General features: G+C 40.5%; 1 protein-coding gene across 2 annotated transcripts in view; it reads left to right on the top strand.

The window, feature by feature from the left end:
- The window catches only part of ADAM12 (ADAM metallopeptidase domain 12), a 347,908-nt gene that overhangs the window by 8,272 nt on the left and 316,623 nt on the right, over nt 1-23,013 (top strand). The gene's annotated exons all lie outside the window — the stretch shown is intronic.

Below are 23,013 nucleotides of genomic sequence, written 5' to 3'. Positions count from 1 at the left end.
GGTAATGTGCGTGGGAGCCTAGCCTGCATTAGGATTTGGAGTCTGTGTTATATCTTAGTGCAGCTGTATTCAGGTTTATGAGATAGATGCATTCCAGAAGTGTGGCCTACTAAGTAAAATTTCTAAACTAAAATCATTTTCTCAGCCAATTTCAGTATAAGTTGCGATCATGAAAAAGATGATTGAAAAAGACTTTTGGTCCTCCTCATCCATTTGCTTATGAATGCAAAATATTTCAAAATTTGAAAGAATAAATTATATTGTTAACTTGATATCCTTATCAACCAGATTTTACTATATGTGCTTCAGAATTTTTAAAATTTAAAGATGTAAAATATTAAAGATCTATTTATATCAATCTCCTGTTCTCCTACTCAGCCACTTCTTCCTTCTGTAGAAGCAACTGCTACTCTGAAGTTGGTGGGTTTATATGTGTGTATGTGTGTGTGTGTGTGTGTGTGTCAGTATTCAGCATTTCTTTTATATTTAAACATTGTTTAAACATTATATGAACAGTATCCAACTGTATACAACAAGCTTCTGCAGCTTACTTTTTTTAAATCAATATTTTAAAGATTTATTTATGTTGATACATATGCTTACTTCATTCCTTTTAACTGAATAAACCATAAATTGTGCATTCCTGTTGATAACTATCTGTTTTCCCTGCTTCTTGATATTGCAATGGTGAAAAGATATTTGTACCTATCTCCTTATATAGGTGTGAGCTCTATGGAGTCTACTACAAATGAATTGAGTAGTAGCATACACCCATTTTCCGCTTTCATATGTTTTGCTCTAAATTGGTTGTACCATTTTACATGCTTAGTTGTTAGAAAGTTCAGGTTACCTGTGTTTTTGCAAATACTTGGCATTTTCAGACTTAGATGTTGCCAAGCTGGAGATGAAATATCGTATTATTTTAATTGTCACTACTATAGCCTCTGAGAGTCTTTTTATATGTCTTTATTGTTTTCTGTGTTTCTTCTTTGAGTTACTTATTCTTATTATTTACCCATTTTTCTAGGTTAAGTTAAATCTTTTTCTCTTTACGAAACTCCAATAGAGATTTTAAAAATAATTTCTTCTAAATTTTAACTTTTTACTCTTCACTTTTAGTATAACTGGAGCTTATTTTTTATTTATTGTATGAAGTCAGCATCTATTTTTTTCCCCATATAGATAAACCAATCAACCCAGTTAACATCTATTGAATCCTTTCTCTCATTTGATAAATGCCAAGTATAGACAGATATGCTTCTGGGTTCCTTGTTCTGTTGCACATTTATTTATCCTGTTTCCAGCATCCTCCTGGGTTCAATTTTCTATACTTTGTAATCAGTCCCAAGTGTTTGGTTTGGTTGGCAAATAGCGGTATAGAGGACAGACTTTGAGGTCAGCTTACTAGTGTTTACATATCAGTTCTGCCACCGAGTTTCTGATCTGTGAACTTGGGAAGGTGGTTAATATCTGTGTTGTCCGGACTTTCCCAGTCTGTGCACTGAGAATCCCATATTGCAGGAAATCCTTAGTACTGGGCAAACCATGAAGATTGGTCACCCTAAACCTCACACAGTTGTGCAGTTTATTCCCCGTTTCTCCCTCCGTGAAATGATAATAATAGCATGTGCCCCCACAGGGGTGTGTAGAAGAGTAAATGAGATAAAATACATGGAAAATGCTTTGGACACCTCTTGCTAAGTGCTCAAAGAACATTAATTTCCCCTCCTCCTCTCCCTACTCTTCTGTAAAATTATCTTGACTATTCTTGAATGTTAATATTTCATATGAACTTTAGAATCTTCATGATAAGCTCTGCAAAATACCCTATGGAGACTTACAGGCTAATTTGAGGGAGAATTGACTACCTCATGACGTCAAAGCTTCACTGAAGCTCATGAAGCTTCACTTCATGAATGTGGTCATTTCTTTATACTTGTGTTTTTTAATGTTATTCAGTAACTTTTAAATAATTTTCCCTTTAAAGCTCTTGCACATCTTTATGAGGTGTATTTTATGAGATTTGTTATTCTGAATGGTATCACTATTTTTATTTTTAGGTTTTAGCTTTTTAATATGAAAAATTTTAAACACATACAAAAGCAGACAGACTGGTGTAATGAACACACATATGTCTATTACTTAGCTTCTACAAATGCCAGTTTATGGATATTCTTGTTTTATTTGTGGAATTACTTATTTTTAAAAAGTTCTCGAGGTGCCTCTATGGCTCACTCAGTTGATCGTCTGACTCATGATTTTGGCTCAGGTCATGATCTCAGGGTGGTGAAATTGAGTCCCACATCAGGCTTCATGCCGGTTGTGGAGCCTGCTTAAGATTCTCTCTCTCCCTCTCTCTCTGCCTCTCCCCCTTCAGAAGAAAGTTCTCATTTATGTTTTCTTTTCGGTATAAATGAATGTTACTGAGTTTGGGTTTTGAATTCAGAGACTTTGCTTGATTTTTATTCTGATAGTTTGTAAATTGATTTCATAAAAATTCTAAAAGAACTAGTATCTGAATATGATGACAAATTTTGTTTTTTCTTTACAGTTATTATGCATTCTATCTCTTTTATTTTTCTTCTTTCATTGACTAGCACCCTCCATTACAATGATAAACAAACATGATGATTGCAAATGTCCTTGGGGTTTTTTCCTCAAGTTCAGCGAGAATAACTAGCTGCTTTTTACCATTAAGATGTTTATTGTAAAATTTTGTTAGACACATTTTATCTGGTTAAGAACATTTCTCTATTCTGCTAGTTTGGTACAATGTTTTCCTTTTAACATATATAAATGGTTACTTAATTTATTCAAACTTTTCCTCAGCATTTGTTGATGCCTTGTTTATGTATTGTTGATTTTTCCCCTCCTCTCCTCTGTTAGCGTAATGTATTGCATTAATAGATTTTATGTTAAGTCATCCTTGAAGGGCAAGGATAAATCCTCTCTGGATTGTATGCATTTTTAAAATACAATGTTGGATTCTATTTACTAATATTTTATTTAAGACTTTAGCTTCTTTTAGTGCAATGTTGACAACCAACTTTAGTCTCTAATTTTCCTTTGTGTAAATATGTTTTATTTTCATTTAAAAGCTTTGCCATATCAGGGTGTGGTGCCTTTTCATGAGAAATTTGACAGTCAACTTAGTCTTCTCAGTGGTTGAAGTGCTATTTGTATTTTCTCTGTCTTAAGTGACTTTGTTGCATTTTTCTTTTATAGATTTATTTTTATTTTCCATTTCATTAAATTCTCATCCCTTTCTTCTACTTTCTTGGAACTTACATTGTTCTGTGAAAGACCAGCTCTTCCACTTACAGTCACCTGTCTCTTCTGTTGTATTCAAAAAGGGTAAAATTTTCCTTCTGAGTACTACATTTGCTATTGCACACATTTTGCTTTTGGTTTAGTGTTATCATATTATCCAAAATGGTCTATAACTTCCAATATGTTTTTTTATTACTAAGTTATTTAGACATATGTTTTGATTGGTGTGTTTGTCTTTTACTTTCCAAATGCTTGAGGAATGGTAGTTTCTTTGTTATTTATCTCTGATATTATTACTCTAGTGTCAGAAAAAGTCATCTGTGTCCTATTGACTCTCATCCATTTGAAGTTTTCTTTATGAGCTCATGCATGGTTAATTTTTGGAAAAACCACATATGTGTTTGAAGATAATGTATTAGGTATAGGGTTCTAATATAATGTCAATTAAATTAAGCTTATTAACTGATATCAAATCATACCATGACAAACAGTTTTTACTCAGTATTTCTGTTTCCAAGAGAGGTTTTAAAACTCCAATAGAATCATGAGTTTTCTTTTTTTCTCCTTGTAATTCTGTCAGTTTTTGTGTTATTCCTTTTTGAGGTTAGGGTTTTTTGGGTTTTTTTGGGGGAGGTCCATTCAACTGTGTACAGTCTCAGATTTGTCTAAGACAAAATTACTGTATCAGTTTTCTTTTGGTTAAAATTTTTCTGGTATATATTTTACTATCTCTTTACTTTAAAATTTTCCATGTTATATTTCACAAGTAGCCATCATAAAGAAAATATCCCTGTATGTTTAAAATTTTGTAATTGCTACCTATTAACTGACTAATTTTATCCATTTACATTTATTGTCGCTTTGTTAATTTGGAACTCTTCATTTTTTTGTATTTACCATTGCTATTTTTAGATACTTTTCTTTTTCTATATCCTATTATTTATATTAGTAGGTCCAGTTCCATTAATTTAGAGGTTATACATTCCATTTCCACAATTTTAGTAGTACTGTGAAATTTTTTTAAATTTTTTTTAATGTTTTATTTATTTCTAGGAGAGAGAGAGAGAGAGAGAGAGAGACAGTGTGAGCAGGGGAGGGTCAGAGAGAGAGGGAGTCACAGACTCTGAAACAGGCTCCAGGCTCTGAGCTGGCAGTCAGCACAGAGCCTGACGCGGGGCTAGAACCCACGAATTGCGAGATCATGACCTAAGCGAAAATCGGATGCTTAACCGACTAAGCCACCCAGGCGCCCCAATACTGTGAAGTTTTTAACATTTGCACCTCAGGTGCCAAAGTGTAAAGCTGGTCAGTAACTCTAGCCTCTTCTCACATAGTACTATAGGCTAAGAATGCTTAATGCCTTTCATCTCTTCTCCCACTAATTTTTGTTATCTAGCATTTTATTCTACCATATTGAAACACAATATCAAAAAATGTCATAGGGTGGTGGTGGTAGGCTTTCTGTTTATTTCTTCAATAGTCCTGGCTTATTTTGATTAGTCCAGTGTAACCAGTTCCTCTCTTCCACCATGGCTTCCTGAAAACCAATTCTGCCTCCTGGACTTAGTTTGCTTCTTAGGAAAGTAGTGTTTCATTGAAGATCCATGAATAGGAAATTCTCTGTATTTGCCTGAAAATTGTTTGTTTTCTCATTTTCATGAGCATTAGCTATATATAGAATTCTAGGTTATGGTTATTGTCCTTTAGCAGATATTACCTATTGTGTCCTGGTCTCTATTATTACTGTTGAGAAGTCTTTAATTATTGGTGTCCTTTGCACTAAGGTTTTCTTTGGTTTTGTTTAAGATTGTTCTTTGGTTGGTTGGTTGTCTGTTTTGTGATTCTGTAGTTTTTTATAATCATGACTTTTGATATGGATTTATTTTTAATTTGTGTATATCTGCTCTTGATGTGTGTCTTGAATCCAATCAATTATTAAAAATTCTTCACCGTCATCTCTACGATTACTGTCTTGTCTATTTTCTCCATTACTTCCTTAGGACTTCTGTTATGTGTAATGGGACCTTATTATTCAGTCATACTGCTTTTAATTTCTCTTTGTTTCTATCACTCTGCTTTATACGCTGAGTGATGTCTCCAGGCCTAAAGTTCGTTTCCCAGTTCTCTTTCTTTTTTTCTTTTTAAAAAAAATTTTTTTTAATGTTTTATTTATTTCTGAGAGAGAGAGAGAGACAGCGTGAACAGAGGAGGGTCAGAGAGAGGAGGAGACACAGAATCTGAAACAGGCCCCAGGCTCTGAGCTGGCTGTCAGCACAGAGCCTGATGTGGGGCTTGAACCCATGAACCGTGAGATCATGACCTGAGCCGAAGTCGGATGCTTAACTGACTGGGCCACCCAGGTGCCCCACCCAGTTCTCTTTCAAGCAATGTCTACATTGGTCTTTAAACTGTCTATGAATTGACTTTCATTTTCCAATGCCTTTACTTTTTCGTTTATAGATTTATTTTTTTAAACTGCCAGATAATTTATAAATAATGTCCTTTCATTATATCTATTATGGCTTCTGTATATTCTATGTCTTTAAAAGTTTTGCGGAGGTAGAGATTATATGTGTGTGTGTAGGTGTATTTATAAAATAGATTCATTTATTTATCCACCTTCCTTTTTAGATTATTCTAGTATCTCTATTTCTTAGGGTGCTGATTCTGTATTGTCATGAGTTATCTCTTCCAGTGCCTTGTGATTTTAAATTTTGAGCTCATTTTCAGCCTTTCCTGTCACTGCTACTGCTTTCATCAGAGTCCTATTCACCTGGAATTAGGAAAGTTCTAGTGGACCAGTTTATTTACTTATGATGGATATTTCAAGATCTCACTCATCTGAGCCCAGTTTTTATGTTAATTTCTCATTTTGGGCATTTTATACCATATGATTATTATCATTTTGAGTTTTACACCCATGTGGTGAAGGCTTGAGGTTTTGATTTCTCCTGGGAGACCCCCTAACCTTCATGAGCTCTCTGAGTAGACATGCCACTTTGTAGTTTCCCTGGGGCGTTTGGTAGAGTTCTTCTAGCCCCTTGAACTTGGGAAGGGCAGTCCTGCAGGATCCTGACTTTACACAGGGGTCCCAGCTCTAGTTCCCCATCTCCTGTGTTTGCAGTCATACTGCCTATCATTAAACTGACAGTTCCTAGACTGAAGACCCGTATCTGCTGAGTCTCCATGGCATTGATGGCATTGGCAGTACATGAATGCACTGGGTATTAATTCTTTTTTTAATTCTTTTTTAAATTTATGGATCTTGGTGATTTCCTTTCCTTTCATTCTACTTTAGTTATGTCTACACTACAAACATGCCACATTTTATTTCACATTTTTGTGTTTGTAGTGAGAAAGTTTTCTGTCTGAGGCTGCTCAGTCCACCATCCTTTCAGAACTGAGAATCCCCAATGTTGAGTCTTTGGTTTTCTTAGTCAACACATTTATTTGCCTACAGTAATCTCAGATTTGTGCCAGGAACTGGGGATATGATGGCGAGAAAAACAGACACAGCTGCTCACCTTCTGGCACGTAGAGTGAGCGGATCCTACAGATGTACAGAAAATGAGTCGAACCCACCTGGCACCCTGGTTCTCAGCTTCCAAGACTCCAAAGCTTGGTCAGAAAAGCAAGTCAGCTGCTTTCCTGCTGGTATGTTAGTCTTTGCGTTGGCAGCTGCAGGGGTGAGATGTGCTAATGATGGGGCCAAGCTGAGCTTTGGGGGTGAAGCCATCAGCTGTTCCCATCTTCCTCTGGCTGAGGCAGAATGTGAACAGCTGGGAAACAAGGCTGGAATATACTCCCAGAAGCTGCTCCTCTGCCAGAAGAGGTGTCAACAGAATTCCATTCATGTGAGCCATCCACGAGTGTATACTGAATTTGTTCCATACTTTCAAGTTCTTGTATAGAGAGCGGGTCATATAATGGGGTAGGCCGGTGATGGAAACATTCATCTGCGTATCTTTGTAACTCTTGGAATGAATAACATGATCCCATACAGAATGACTTCTCTCCTATTTAGCTCGAGAAATCAGATACCTGACTTGTCACTAAAGTTTGGATTTACTGCACTCAATTCATGAAGTCTTACTTCCAGTTTCTTCATGGGGAAAGTCTGTTCTTTGGGGCATAGTTTACTTAACTGCAGTGGATGTCCTTCCTGTCACACTGATGCATGTGGTTCAGTGTCTCTCCTTTTTCTTATCTCTGTTCACCCTGAAAAAGTGCTCTCAACCTTTTTTCTTAGCACAGCCAAGGGCCATGGCATTGGTAACAGGTTCAGTAGGAAAGTGATTTCCAAGGAGTGGCAGGAGGGACTAGACAGGACAGAGATTTTTTTTTTTTAATATTTTTATTTATTTCTAGGCGAGAGAGAGAGAGACAGCGTGAGCAGGGGAGGGTCAGAGAGAGAGGGAGACACAGACTCTGAAATAGGCTCCAGGCTCTGAGCTGGCAGTCAGCACAGAGCCCGATGCGGGGCTCGAACCCACGAACCGCGAGATCATGACCTAAGCGAAAGTTGGACGCTTAACCGACTAAGCCACCCAGGCACCACGACAGGACAGAGTTTTAAAAGCCAAGTCAAGAGGCACCTGGGTGGCTCAGTCGGTTGAGCATCCAATTTCAGCTCAGGTCATGATCTCATGGGTCGTGGGTTCGAGCCCCGCATCGGGCTCTGTGCTGACTGCCAGCTCAGAGCCTGGAGCCTATTTCAGAGTCTGTGTCTCCCTCTCTCTCTGACCCTCCCCTGCTCACGCTGTCTCTCTCTCTCTCGCCTAGAAATAAATAAAACATTGAAAAAAAAAAAAGGCCAAGACGAAAAAGTCTTATAGCACAAAAAAGTCCCTAATAGAGGCTTCTGCTCCTCTTATGGACATAAATGACATCAGGTAAGGAAAGTTCTTTAACTGCCCTCCCCTGACATCACTTCCCTGCAGGGTTAGTGTGGTGAGGGTGCAGTGTGTTCTTGTGCTGTGGTGATGACATTGACAGGTATTGGGGGCCATGTCAGAACTTGGACTTGAACTGCACAGGTCTGGCTTGGACTCTTTACAGCTCTGTGACCTGGGGAAACTACTGAATCTTTCTGAACCTCAGTTTCCTGAATTGTCCAAGGATAAAGGATATGGCCTACCTTGCTGGGCTGTTGTGAGCATTGAATTACAGGCAGGTTGGGCAGCGCATTTTGTAATTGGAGTGGGGATCCGTGGTACCACTGTCGGTTCAGTGATGGAGGTTTGGGCTCGCGCCTTGGGAGTCACTGAGTGCTCAGCTTCTGTGAGCCACCATCACTCCTTCTGTTGGAAGATGAGTGTGTGGGTCAATCTCAGAGGTCAACACAGGGGCAGCAGAGGTTTGGGAAGGCAGGATGCTTCTGTTTCTTTTCCTCTAGTCTTAACTCTCATGGTTCAGTCTTTTTTTTTTTTTTGTAAAGTTGATTTTTATTTATTTATTTTTATTATTTCTTTGAGAGAAAGAGGGAGACAGAGAGAAGCAGAGCATAAATGGGGGAGGGGCAGAGAGAGAGGGAGATACAGAACCCAAAGCAGGCTCCAGGCTCCAAGCTGTCAGCACAGAGCCCGATGCCAGACTGGAACTCATGAACTACAAGATCATGACCTGAGCGGAAGTCCGACTGAGCCACCCACGTGCCCCTATTTTTATTTATTTTGAGACAGAGAGAGAGAGTGTGTGAACATGAACATCATTGGGGAAGGGGCAGAGACAGAAGGAGACAGACTCCCAAGCAGGCTCTGCGGCATCAGCACAGAGTCCCACCTTGGGCTCAAACTCAGGAATGGGAGATCGTGACCTGAACTAAAGTCAAGTCAGACGCTTAACGGACTGAGCCGCCCAGGCGCACTGGTTCAGTCTTTGTTTTTCTTGGTCTTGGGCGGAGGCATCTCTCTGCCAACTAGGACCATCTGAGAGTGGCCTAATAATGTCAGATATCATTTGGTTACAGCAAACAAAATGATTGTCATGTTCCTTCTTCTCCACTGCATGGGAGAGCTACGGGCTCAGCATAGAGCTGGACGAAGCATGGGTGATGTCAGAACCCAGGCCAGAGGCGTCATTTTCCCAGCCCTCGCCTTCCACTGGCTTGTTGATGAGGGGATTTGGGAGAAGGACTGAGAGTAGAATTATGAGGAAAATAATTGCAAAATGCAAAATGCTTATCAAGGTGCTGGGTAGATGCTGGTAGGGTTTTGTAGAAATAGGAATCTCTCACATTTTGTGGGTGAAGCATATATATAAGCTCTTAACTTTTGTGCTCATTACCAATTGGACTATGTGATTGCAGTGGTACGGCCAGTCAGAGGCCCTGCAGCCTTACGTTGCTAGTCACTAAACCTTGGAACATTCCAGACCCTGACAAAAATGTTCCACGCTAAGGCTGAATGCGGCTGTTATTTTCTCCAATTTGTAGAAGAAAAAAAGTAAACGGAAAGACATTTTTTCCTTCGCTGCCAAGGTTGTTCATCTCCTGAATCTTAAACCGTTGGTCTGGTTACCTTTTCCATTGAGTTGCAAAGAAGCAAATGAATTTTCAAAAAAAAAAAAAAAAAAAAAAGTCCATTCAGTCTTAGTTCAACACATTAGGAGACCACTTTAACCTGCGTACTTGGGCAGCACTCCTATTTCCCGAGGGCCCTTGCTCTCCCTTTGAGGACAGAAGTAAGAAATTTCTTAGAGGAGTGTTGGCTTTTGTAACCTCCGTGTGCCAACACTGAGCCAAGAGCTTATATGCATCCTCCATGCATCACTGCAGGCCTAGGCGGGAGATACTCTGACCACTCTCTTTTCCTGATATGAAAGCCAATGTTAGGAAGTTCAAATTGTACAAGGTCACACAGCTAGCAGGTGGCACAGCAAGATTATGCACAGGAAGTACTGTCCAGATAGGCAGTAAAGAAATCGACACACTAACACCAGTCCTTGTGATAACCCTGGCACGGAGCCAGCCATTCAGCACATGTGGGGCTAAGCCCTTCATGTGAATTCTCTCATTAAAATCTCACAACAGTCCTGGGAAGGGTGTGCTATAATTCTTTCCATTTTACAGAGGAAGGGACTAAAGCACAGACCGGTTGGGACTTGCCTCTCAGATCTGTCTCCCAGGAGGCTGAGCCACAACCATACTAGATGGTCGATTCCAGAGCCCACGGTGGTTTACCATGTGGCTACCCTGGAAAGAACCATGACCCCCAAGTGCCCTTCAAGGTTTGGAACCTTTCACAGCTGTCCCATCTCATGTTGCTCCTGGGGTATCAGGGTTTGAGGAGACAGCAGCTCATCTTTCCAGAAAGATGCTGGATAGAATAATACTTGAGATGGTCACTATGTTGATTCTGGGGACTTTCCCTGGGGTAAGTCCTGACCCTCAGGGACTGACAGGAAAATAGGGTGAAGGACCCATTTTCAGGGTCTGACATTTTTGATGCTTTGTTTCTGCATTAAAAGGACATGCGTGGACTTAGCTAAAATGTGTTTTCTCTGCCGGGGAAGTTTACTGTTTAATAATTACCTGTCCTTGGGGCAACTGGGTGGCTCAGTTGGTTAGGTATCCAGCTCTTGGTTTGGGCTCAAGTCATGAGCTCACCGTTTGTGAGTTCGAGCCCTGTGGCAGGCTCGGCACTGACCATGTGGAGCCTGCTTGGTTTTCTCTCTCTCTGCCCCTCTCCTGCTCATGCCCTCTCAAAATAAATAAAGAAACTTAAAAAAAAGTAATTATCTGTCATCTGTTCTCTCTCACAAATAAAATACAGGACTCACCCAGTCACTTTTATCCACAGTGGCTGTAAAAAATATTTAAATTATAAGTGCACATGCATTAGTTATCTATTGCCATGTAACAAGTGACCACGGCTCAGTGGCTTAACGTAGTGCACGTTTCTGACCTCCTTGTTTCCGTGGGTCAGGAATGTGGGCACAGCTTGGCCCTCTGCTTCCCCTTGTCACAGGCTGTACTCAGGGGCCAGGCGCCCATCTGAAGGTTGGCCCGGGAAAGGGTCGGTTTCCAAGCTCACATGGTTACAGGGAGACTTCAGTTCCCTGAGAGGTGTCGGTTCCTCGCTGGCCCTTGGCAGGAGGCCCCCCTCACTTCCCTGTCCAGCACGGCAGCTGCGTCATCCAAGCAAGCAAGCTCGGAAGGCAAGAGAACATGCTCGACAGAAGCCACAAGTTGCATAATCTAATCATGGAATCATTGCCATGGTCCGTTGGTTAGAAGCAAGTGAACCAGGTCAGGCCCCTCTCCAGGGGAGGGGTCGCACAAGGATGCAAACACCTGGAGGCAGAGGTCACTGGGAGCGTCTTAACCGTCTGTCTACTGCAATGCGTTCATTAGATAATGAGCATCGCTAAGATCTGGGGTGACTTTGACAGCTGGCAGCTTGTTTGTGGGGGTACCCGGCATCAGAATCCATAGCAGCGTGTTATTAGGGAAGTAGTTGCTTACCTGTCCACGCCCTTTTCACTGCAGAGCCGTCTGCCTCGGCCGGCCAGCTCTTTCCGCACCGTGGGCTCCAGCCTTACCATCGCGTCTCAGGGTATCGGGTTCTCGGTCCTCACCACGCGCCTGCGGTCAGAGCGATGCCTCTGCTAAGTGTGCTCAAAGTGTCACTTCTTTCAAAGACTGTTTGTCTTCCTGGTCAGTGTTTAAGCTCCAGGGTGACAGAGATCATGTCCATCTTACCTGCCACTGTCCCCCATACCTAGTGTGTCACTGCTGCTCGGTAAATATTGACACGGAGAACCAACTAACCCACTTCACATGCCTCTTTTTCTTGTCGGTAAAGTGGTTCCCTAAAGCTCTGCCCTCTACTTAAACTTTTTGTCTGTGCACAACTTTGCATGTAACTCAATCAGCATATTTGGAAAATCTCATTTTAAAAAAACTGTGTCCTGGGGCGTCCGGGTGGCTCAGTCAGTTGAGTGTCTGACTTCAGCTCAAGTCATGATCTTGCAATTTGTGGTTTCAAGCTCAGCGCCGGGCTCTGTGCTGACAGCTCAGAGCCTGGAGCCTGCTTCGGATTCTGTGTCTCCCTCTCCCTCTGCCCCTTCCCTGCTCACTCTCTCTCTCTTAAAAAAACAACAACAACAACAAAAAAACCCACGTGTCCCAATGGTGCAAAAGAAACATCTCTGGAGAATATATGAACTTCTACTTGGAATTTTATTTTTCTATTGGGTAGAAGATGAAGATGTGAGCTGATCATTTAATAAAAATCAGAAGAGGTCTCCACCAGCTTTAGCTTGTTCCTGTGGGTATGAATAACTGTGTGCTGTTTTGGGTTTGAGGTGTTTTCTAGCTAGCACCTAGTGACTAACTAGTGAAGATAGTCTTAGCTGTATGTTCACATGTCTCTCTTCATTCTCTCCCACCATTTTAAACCTTTGAAGTGAAAATTCAATTGGAGGATAAAATGACTCTGAAACAGAGGGTAACCACAGCAACTATAAAAGCAGAAACAACAAAAAACAAAGCCTCACATCAGGCTAATTTGCTGATTTTACTTTGTTTCATATTGTCTCCTTACATTGACTTTGGGTGCCTCTTTTATTTATGTCCACACTGGATGACTTCAGTGGTTTGGGTAAAAACATTTTTATATACAACTGTGTGAGAACATCAAAGTTCGTTGTTGATAAACTCAGAGTAATTTTGAAAGTACATTTCTTAAGGTTGTGCCCTATTTATTTTTGTAATACATGTTTCTCTTGGTGGTTCACCACCAGTCCTTTGTAGAAATAGCTTAAGAACTAAGCCCGCGAAATACTGAAGTAGGTTATCAAAGGAATAGTGAAATCCATGTGGCTGAAGAGTTTTAAATAAATAAGAACAGGGTGGCCTAATTAGGTATAGTACTGGGAATATGGACAATTTAGATCCACAAATGAGCTGCCCACTCTTTTCCTGTGTGTGTGTGTGTGTGTGTGTGTGTGTGTGTGTGTGTGTGTAAAGAGAAAGTACTGGGTTTGATTTCCTAATATTTTGTTAAGGATTTTAAGTCTATGTTCAAGAGATACTGGTTTATCATATTTTTCTCATTATATTCTTGTCTGCTTTTGGCGTAAGGGCTATGTTGGCCTTAGACTAAGGGTTAGGGAGGTTTTTCTTCCTCTTGTAGCTTGTGAAAGAATGTAGGATTGTTATTATTTCTCTTTTAACCGTTTGGTAGCACCATCAGCATGGTCATCTGGGCCTGGAGAGGGTGGGTGTATGGGCGTGTTGGAGGAGGGCATTCACGGTGAATTCCATTTGTGTAACAAGTAAGTACAGGACCAGACAGATACTTCTCATTCTGTGTCAGGGGGATCATTTCTTCTTTCAAAGAACTGTCTGTGTCATCTGAGTTCATTTATTGGTGTACAGTTTTCATAATATTTTCCTATTGTAATACCCTTATTCTCTATAAGAATGCCACTCTCATTCCTGAAATTGGTAAGCTGTGTTTTCTTTTGCTTTTTCTTTGACCTCACTAAGGGTTTAACAATTTAATCCATGTTGCAAGCAACTTCAGTTTCAAAGATCTTTGTCTACTATGTCAGCCTTCTACCCTTTTGTATTTCTATTTTGTCTTTGATTTCACTGTTCTGTTGGCTTCTTGTGGTAGATCCTTAGGTTACTGACACAAAACCTTTCTTCATTTCCCACAGTACCATCTAGAAATATAAATATCCCCGGAAGCACATCTTTAGCTGCATATTACAAATTTTTGAGGGCTGTGTTCGTATTGTCATTTAGCCAAAAATATTTTACATGTCCCCCTGTAATTTAATTCTTTGACCCATGGCTTATGTAGAAATGCATTGCTTAATTTCTACCTCTTTGAGAACTGAAGAAGATATCATTGTGTTTTTAATTTCTAATTTCATTTTGTGATCAGACAATATATTGTTTACAGTTTTGATCTTTACTTCAGTTGAGATGACTGTACCCCAGCGTGTGGTCAGTATTGGTGAGTGTTCCACAGACAGGGGGAAGGAAAGCATTTTCTGCAGCTGTTGGATGGACCAGTATTCTTAGACATGGCAGAGTTGGCGGACAGTGCGACTGAATCTTCTAGAAGCGTACTGGCTTGTTCACCATTTCTAGCAGATGCTGCAAGAGTAGTGTGACCGTAGCTCGTGTTTCAGTTTATCTGTCTCTCCCTTCTGTTCTATCTGGATTTTTCTTTTTCTTTTTTTTTTTTTTTCATGTATTTTGAAACTCTCAGTAGGTTTTACTTCTTGTTAGGTCTGCTTATGTCCTCCTATCATTACAAAATCAAATCTCCTTTGTTGTGTAGTAATTCTTTTAGGTCCACTTTGATATTCATCCAGCCACCTCAACTTTCTTAGGTTTAATGATACATAGCTATACATGGACTATCTTTTTCCATTATTATTATTTTTTGTTTACTTTCAACCTGTCTATGGTATTTATATTTAATGTGCATTTCTTGTAAACAGTAACTAGCTGGCCTTGCATTTTGATCCATTCAGAGTAAGGCTTTCTTCCTTTAAAATGGAGCACTTAATTTAATTACCTTTAATCTAATTATTCACATGGGAGTTAAATTCATTATCCTTTTATTTCTTTTATACATGTCCAACATATACACACTTTTCCTGTTTTCTTTTGGATGGGGTGGTTTTAGTATTCCATTTTTAAGGCTGTATTTCTTAATTTGATTATGGTTATATTTTTAGTAACTGCTACAGGAATAGAATACCTATATTTAATTTATTTCACTTATCACGGGAGTCCTAGAAAGGAGTTGCCTCCTGCTTTGAGACCCAGAAAGGCTTCACGAGGTTAGCGCGACACCAGTGTTTTCATCCAGGAGCGGCATAGCTTTGCTTTTCTTACGTTGAAGTCATTGGTCCGTCTAGCATTTATTTTGATACAGCGTGAGAACAGGGATCCGTTTGCTTTTCAGGTGGATGCCCCGTGTGGCCACTACTTTGTTTCAATGGACTTGAAATGCGGCCTCGATGATGCACATATTTGGTTTGATCTCCTCACTTGTATTCACTTCTATTGATCCGTTTATCTATGTATAAGTGCTGCAGGCTGAATGATTGCTGCTTGACAATTCTGATACGTGGAAGATCTGAAGCCCCTTACGCAATTCTTTCAGAATCTTTCTGTATCACAGTACATGTGTCCTGAATTGCATTGAAATTGCAGATAAATTCATAGGGGAGCAGACACTTAACAGAGTACGTGCTGTGTGTTGCAGTTTGCCTTCCAGAAGGCTGGGTCCTGCCTGCTCTTCCAGAGCAACAGCCAGTGGCATTCTTGTTGTCAACCACCATCGCCTTTTCTTTGCCAATTTTCTAGGTTAAAAATCTTTCACATTTTCTTTTTTTATGTTTATTTATTTATTCTTAAAACATTTTTTTTAATTTTTTTTTTTTTTTGAGAGAAACAGCATGAGCAGGGGAGGGGCAGAGAGAGAGGGAGAAACAGAATCTGAAGCAGGCTCCAGGCTCTGAGCTGTCAGCACAGAGCCCAATATGGGGCTCGAACTCATGAACTGTGAGATCATAACCTGAACCGAAGTTGGACGCTTAACCGACTGAGCCACCCAGAGGTCCCGTATGTATTTATTCTTGGGAGAGTTAGAGAGCGAGCAAATGGACGTGAGCAGCATAGGGGCAGAGAGACTGGGAGAGAGAGAATCCCAAGCAGCTCAGAGCCCAACATGGGGCTCAGACTCATGAACCACAAGATCATGACCTGAGCCAAAATCAAGAGTTGGATGCTTAACAGACTGAGCCACCTAGACTCCCCTTAAATCTTTTCACATCTTCATGTGTCACTGGGGTTTAGGAGTCTAATAAGCAACACATTCTTCCCCTCTTAGATTCAGAACTAATAGATTGCCCACTGGACTGAACGCTGGGGATCAAACTATCAGTTATTACCGGGAAGCTGGTGGGAGAGTTGAGCTTTCAGCCTGTGGCGGAGTGAGCTTGCTACGATTTTACTTCCTTGAGGGGTCACTACCCTTGACACAGCACAGAGGGTAGGCCAGAATGAATGCGTCGTAGTCAGATCCAAGAAGAGAGGGAGAGCCCTGAGGGAAATGAGCCCTAACAGCCAGGTTCCTCTTCCCTAGTCTCTTGGGTCATAGAAGTCACTGTTCCTTCTGTAGGGGAGCTGGGCAGGGAGGGAGGCCAGGAATAAATTCCCACACACAGAGGCAAGGGTGAGACTGGGGCGGAGGAATTGGGGGAGACTCTCTTTAAGCACCTACTAATGCAGTTGAATTGTTTCCCCTTATATTTATCAACCATTTATGATTCTGTTTTTGTGCAGCCCATTCATATCCTTGGGTCACTTTGTTATTGAGGTATTTGTCCTCTCTTAATGATTTGTTAACAGCTGCTTATATATATTATGACACTACCCTGTTTGCGACATAATTTTGGATGAGCCGTATTATCATCCATTTCTTACTAAGGATTTTTTTAGATGTTATTTTTCCCTTAGTTATTTCTCTTTTCTTGTCATTATAAATGGGATCCAGTTTTCAATTTTATTTTAGTAATAGTATTTTTGTATTGATTTATATATATATACATCCTGGGACTGGCCTGTTTATTAAAATATCTTGCTGGTTTTAGTAGATGTTCAGTTGATTTCTTGGGTTTCCTAGGTAACTAATCATATCATCTATAAATAATTTCTCTTATATTTATTTCTCTGAGAATTTTTATTGCTTTCTTTTACTCTCTCAAACATAAAGAAGTTTCAAAAACTTGTGCAATAGAAGGAATCGCTTTTATGTTGTGGACTTTTAACAGAAAGGCCCCTGGTGTTTTTACCATTGATTATAATATTGACTGCAGATTTAAGATGCAAGTTCATTATTTTAAGGAAGAAACCCTTTCTGCTTTTCAAATAGGGAGTGCATTGAATGTATAGATTGCTTTGGGTACTGTCAACATTTAACAATATTTGTTCTTCCAATCCATGAGCATGGAAGGTTTTTCCATTTCTTTGTGTCTTCTCCAATTTCTTTCATAAGTTTTCTATGGTTTTCAGTGTATAGGTCTCTTTGGTTAAGTTTATTCCTAGGCATTTTATGATTTTCGGTGCAATTGTAAGTGGGATCGATTCCTTGATTTCTCTTTCTGCTGCTTCATTATTGGTGTATAGAAATGCCACAGATTTCTGTACTTTGACTTTGTATCCTGCAATTTTGCTGACTTCATGTATCAGTTCTAACAGTTTTTTGGTGGAGTCCTTTGGGTTTTTCACGTAGAGTATCAGATCTTCTGCAAAGAGTGAAAGTTTGACTTCTTCCTTGCTGATTTGAATGCCTTTTATTTCTTCGTGTTGTCTGATTGCAGAGGCTGGGACATAATATTCATTGATGGATTTCCCAGTATCAGAACACCCTTACATTTGGGGCACATACTAACTCTCTCAAGGTATATTTTTTCAATATGGTGTTGAATTTAATTCTCTAGTGTTATAACTAAGATTTTTCACATCTCTATTGAGAAGGCAAAGTGGTCTTCAGTTTATTGACACAATACTGCTTAATAAATTGGCCCCAAATTTAGTGGCTTAAAACCATGAAGCATTTATTGAGTCTTGAGTCAGGGGTGTACACTGGACAGTTCTGGTCTCGGTGAGGCCAGCTTATATGTTTGTGGGTCCACTGACTGTTACCTAGTGATTGGACCTTGCTCCACAAGTCTCTCCCATCTCTTCAGCAGGCTAGCCAAGGCACCTTCTCATGGGGAGGGCAGGGTGCAAGAACTAAGAAGCCTTAATGCTTAAACCCATTTCTAGCCTCTGTTTGGGTCTGACCAGCCTGTGTTCATTACCATATCAGGTAGCCAAACCTGGAATCATGGCTTGTGGGATTGGTGAGAGAAGATGCACTACTAAATCCCAGCCCTAAAGCAAAGGGGCTCAGTGGGGCCCCAACAGGGAGAGACTGAAATATTAGGGCCCTTCCAGCAAGCAGCTATAATCCTCAAATTTCCTTTGTCCTGTTTTTGACTGTGTGTGTGTGTGTGTGTGTGTGTGTGTGTGTTGGGGGAGTAAAAATAATATGAGAATAATCTGGCTTTGGGGCTTTCAAAACTTTCCCTTAATACTATCTGGGCCCAAAATCTCTATGGAACATAAATCTCTTACAGATTTTTCAACAACGTACATGGCCATTGGTTTTTGCTATTTCTTTATTGGGGCCAATTTTGGTAACATCTTTTCCTGGAAAATCTTTTCTCCATGTTTTCAGATTTATTAGTATAAAAAATGTGTAGTGCTTGATTGTAATTTAAATTTTGGACCTATAATTATATCCAGTTCACATTCTCTACAGTTGATCTTTCTCCTTGTTGGACCTTCTCAGAATTTTAGATATGGATTTGGTCTATCTGAAGAATTAAGCCTTGGATCTATAGTCAAATCTATTGCTATTATTTATGGCTTCTAGTTTAGTAATTTCTGCTTTTATTTTTTAATTTTTTTAACTGTTTCCTCTTTTAATTATTGGCTTTGGTTTTTCTTCTAGTTCATTTGCATTCATATCACTTGGTATAAACACATCTAAAACTGTACATTTTCCTGTCAGTAAATTTCTGGATCTCTCCTATATATTTTGATGGGTAGTAGTCTTAAGACAGAATTTAAAACATTTTCTACTTTAAAAAATGTTTCCTGTCTGGAAGATTGCTGTTTGAAGATTGACATAAGATCTCTTGTGGGACAGATTTTCTGTAAAAGACTGAATTCCAAGACCAGTGCAAGTTTTAATATAAATCTGTGAAAAACTTCCCATCTCCTGTGGTACCACCACTCCAAAATGAAAAGAGTATAGATTTAGAAATACACTGCTTGAGTGGTGCGTGGGTGGCTCAGTGGGTTGGGCATTTGACTCTTGGTTTCAGCTCAGGGCATGGTCTCATGGTTCTTGAGTTTGAGCCCCTCATTGGACTCTGTGCTGACAGTGTGGAGCCTGCGTGAGATTCTCTCTCCCTCTCTCTCTCTCTCTCTCTCTCTCTCTCACCCACTTGTGCTCTCTCTCAAAATAAATAAATAAACTTTAAAAAGGTATTTTAGAATTTCAATGATACAGTATCTTTTTTTTTTAAGTTTATTTATTTTGAGAGAGAGGGCATGAGTGTTGGAGAGGAAGGGAGAGAGAGAGAGAATCCCAAGTAGGCTCCGTGCTGTCAGTGCAGAACCCAGTGTGGGGCTCAAACTCACAAACCGTGAGATCACGACCTGAGCCAAAATCAAGAATTGGATGCTCAATTGACTGAGCCACTCAGGTAGCCATGATTAGCTTTTGTGAGTATTCCCTTTTCAAAAAACAAAACAACACAACAAAATGTCTTAGCAGCAATTACCTAAGATTTTGTCATTGTTTGTCCTATGGTGCTTACATTGCAAATGGACATGTTGGAAGACTTGGATGTTCCTGAGTACTTTTTCTCCCCAAAGACTCCTGCCTCAGAGCTTTCTTTTTAAATAACCAACCAGTTTGTTTTCAGCATTAAACATTTTTTTCCATTAAGGTTCTACTTTAAAAAAAAATTAACTTAAATGTTATTTGCATGTTTAATTGCTAGTAGGTTAGGATGTAAAGAATTATGGGATTTTAGAGATACAGGAGAACATAGAAGTCCACCCAGCTGTGTGGCTACTACCCCCTTCCCTATCCCCTCTATAGATGTTCACAGAGTGCCCACTGCATGCCTGATACCGTGTGTGTGTGCGGTCACTCCTAAATCTTCCTCCGCCCAGAACACAGGACCACTAGTTACTTAAAAGCCAATGGTTGATGGAGGGTAGGAGTCCAGTGCAATAAACCAGCGTCATGATGGGACACATTCCTGGGACTTGACTCCTAAAGCCACAATACTACATTGCTGGAGCCCCATCAATGTATGGAATCCCCAAAAAGCCAGGATGACAATCCATAAATCTGTCGTTTTTCAGATGAGGATGGTAAGCCTAAGAAGATCAAATGACTCGTCCAAAGAGAGATACCAAACTTGTGAAGGAGCAGGATTTCATGGAGGCATAGATGGAGTGTCAATGGAAAAACTAAGTAAAAACATGTGAATACCTTTTTCTTTAAAAAACAAAACAAAACCTTTTATTAAGTAATCTCTACCCCTAACCTGGGGCTCGAACTCATGACCCTGAGATCAAGAGTTGCATGTTCCACTGTCTTAGCCAGCTAGGTGCCCCAAATACCTTTTTCTTTTAAAAAAGCTTTTTTTTTTTATTAGTATACAAAGTATTTAAAATATGTCATCTTAAGTTTCAATGGGCTACCTTTCTTTGGTATTGCATGTCCTCATGCAGAGTGTACTGTGAGCATCATTTCCCTGGCTGGGGTTAAGATTCTGTAGACTTGCAAAGGAACATTACCCCTGGGGTGTGTGTTTCCCAAAGCAGAGCAGCCAGAAGCCTAGGGCTGACTGTTGGTGTCAGAGCCGTCATTTGGTTACAGAAGGAAGTTTCTCATTCTTTTTAGGGACTCGAGGTTCATTATGAAATGGCCCAAAAGGCATATGAGCAGGGCCAGGCTAGACCTGGATTCTATTACCTTAGTCCACTCACAAGCAGCGGTTAACTTTAGAACTCATAAATATCTTATTTACTTCACAGGCCCTCCTAGAACTCAGCTCTTTCATAAGCATGTTGAGACCTTCTGCACATGAAATGGAAATAATGATATGCTAATGTAACCACAGTGTCCCTCCTGGGTTTCATCATCCATGTGGCTACTCCCTACATGTGTTGCCTTCTCAGCGTTGGCTGCTGTTCTACATGCCTCCCCTTTGTGCCTGTGAACGCCTGTCCCTTGGGATACCTCCTTGGCTACTGTCCCCTTACCTCCACCCTCAGTTCCTTTCTCCAAACTGTGGGAGGCTTTCTCCCTAGGGGCTCTGCTATCTTGGTCTGACACCATTGTCTTCTCCACTTCATATTCCAAAATCTTTCAGAATTGGACTTGTGACCTTTGACTCTGGACCCCAAGGGCCTGCAACATAGCAGGTGCTCAATAAAGGCTGGTGGGTTCAATAATGGCCTCAGGATGTTGTGGCTTATCGCTATCAGAGTTTATGTCTCGTACATCTCTGCTCATTAGGTGTCGCATCCATTTGAACACAGAGAGTGGGTGGTAATTCCCTTTCAATCTGTGGGCTGTGTTTGATGTGTAGGAGATGCTCAATTGTCCATGGATGAAAGGATGGATGTTCTGTAGCAGTAGAGAGAAGCCTGCTTTGACTATAATAGGAATCACCAAATAGGGAGGTGCCCACAGAAGGAGTAGGCTTTGTGCTTTGATTTTAAGGTGGTGGTCAGGGATTGTTGGTTCAAAGGGCAGGGTCTCTGAGGCCCATTGGTCTACCAGGGGGTCTGCATTGGACTCACCTATAGAGCTTGTTATGAGTACAGATTCATACTCCACCGGGTACTGCGACCCAAGTCAGGAACTCCTCTCACTTGGGATGGGGACCTGCTTATTTATCTAGCAGCTTCAGTAATTCAGCACGTAGCAGTGTAGACCAGCTGTGATCTGAGCAGTCCATGCACTCCCAAGTTGCCCAACGCGGCGTTGAGAACTTCATGACTTTTTAATGTGTGTATATCACCTGTGCTATCATTTACTTAAATAACATCTTAATTCATCTTAAATTTTCCTTTAAGTCAATGTATACACATTTTACTTAAATTTAAGGAGGCAATTGTGCTTCCATATTATAAATTAAAGGCCAATACCACTTGTCACAAATAGTATAAAAATCAATGGGAGGAAAACAAAGCAGTGTTATGAAATTCCAGCCAGACAGGAGTGCCCGTTGATGTCTCTGAGCAAGATCCCTGCTCCTTTTGTGAAAAAGGGTGGTCAGTGGCTGAGGAGGTGTTAGGTATATTACACCAAACAGACATTGCCTATTGCCCTAATTAAAGTCTTGGAAGGCGTCTGAGAAAGAAATAACTTGTCCCCTCTGGCCAGTGTCCTGTCTGAGAGCATCTCACTCCCACCCAGCATGGGGTCTGATGTCAAGGGATGCTGATGTATGTGGATCCTGAGAGACTCCAGGTCTGGATTCCTTCAGTGAAGATCCCAGAATGATTTGGTGATCCCTTATCTCAAGGAAAGGGAAGGAGGCCCAGAGCCTTCCAGTGACTTGGAAATGCTTTTGACTGTACACTCCTAGGTGTGAGTCCCAAGGCCAGGTGAGGGCTAAGGCCTGAAACCGGGGATACATAAATGACACCTGATCCAACTAGTAGCCCTGGGGGCTCAGTGCCCTCTTTGGAGGGGAAAGGAGGAGAGGCTGCTGGGAAAGCAGCGTAGAGATGCAGGCATTGTCTCGCTGATGAGGAGATTGGCATTTTCTCCCTGGACCCAAACTGTTAACCAGGGCATTTTCTTTCTTTTTTTAATTTTTAAAATTTTATTTAAATCCAAGTTGGTGAACATATAGTGTAATAATGATTTTAGGAGTAGACTTCAGTGATTTATCACTTACATATGGGCACCTAGTGCTCATCCTAAAAAGTTCCATCCTTAATGTCCATCACCCATTTAGCCCACCACCCCGCCCCCTTCCCCTCCAGCAACCCTCAGTTTGTTCTCTGCATTTAAGAGTTCCCTTACGGTTTGCTTCCCTCTCTGTTTTTATCTTATTTTTCCTTCCCTTCCCTTATGTTCATCTCTTTTCTTTCTTAAATTCCACACACAAGTGAACTCATATGAT

This window comes from Crocuta crocuta, unplaced genomic scaffold (genome assembly GCF_008692635.1).
Source record: "Crocuta crocuta isolate KB4526 unplaced genomic scaffold, BGI_CrCroc_1.0 scaffold466, whole genome shotgun sequence".
NCBI classification, from domain to species: domain Eukaryota; kingdom Metazoa; phylum Chordata; class Mammalia; order Carnivora; family Hyaenidae; genus Crocuta; species Crocuta crocuta.
This window is presented reverse-complemented; position numbering and strand designations above follow the sequence as displayed.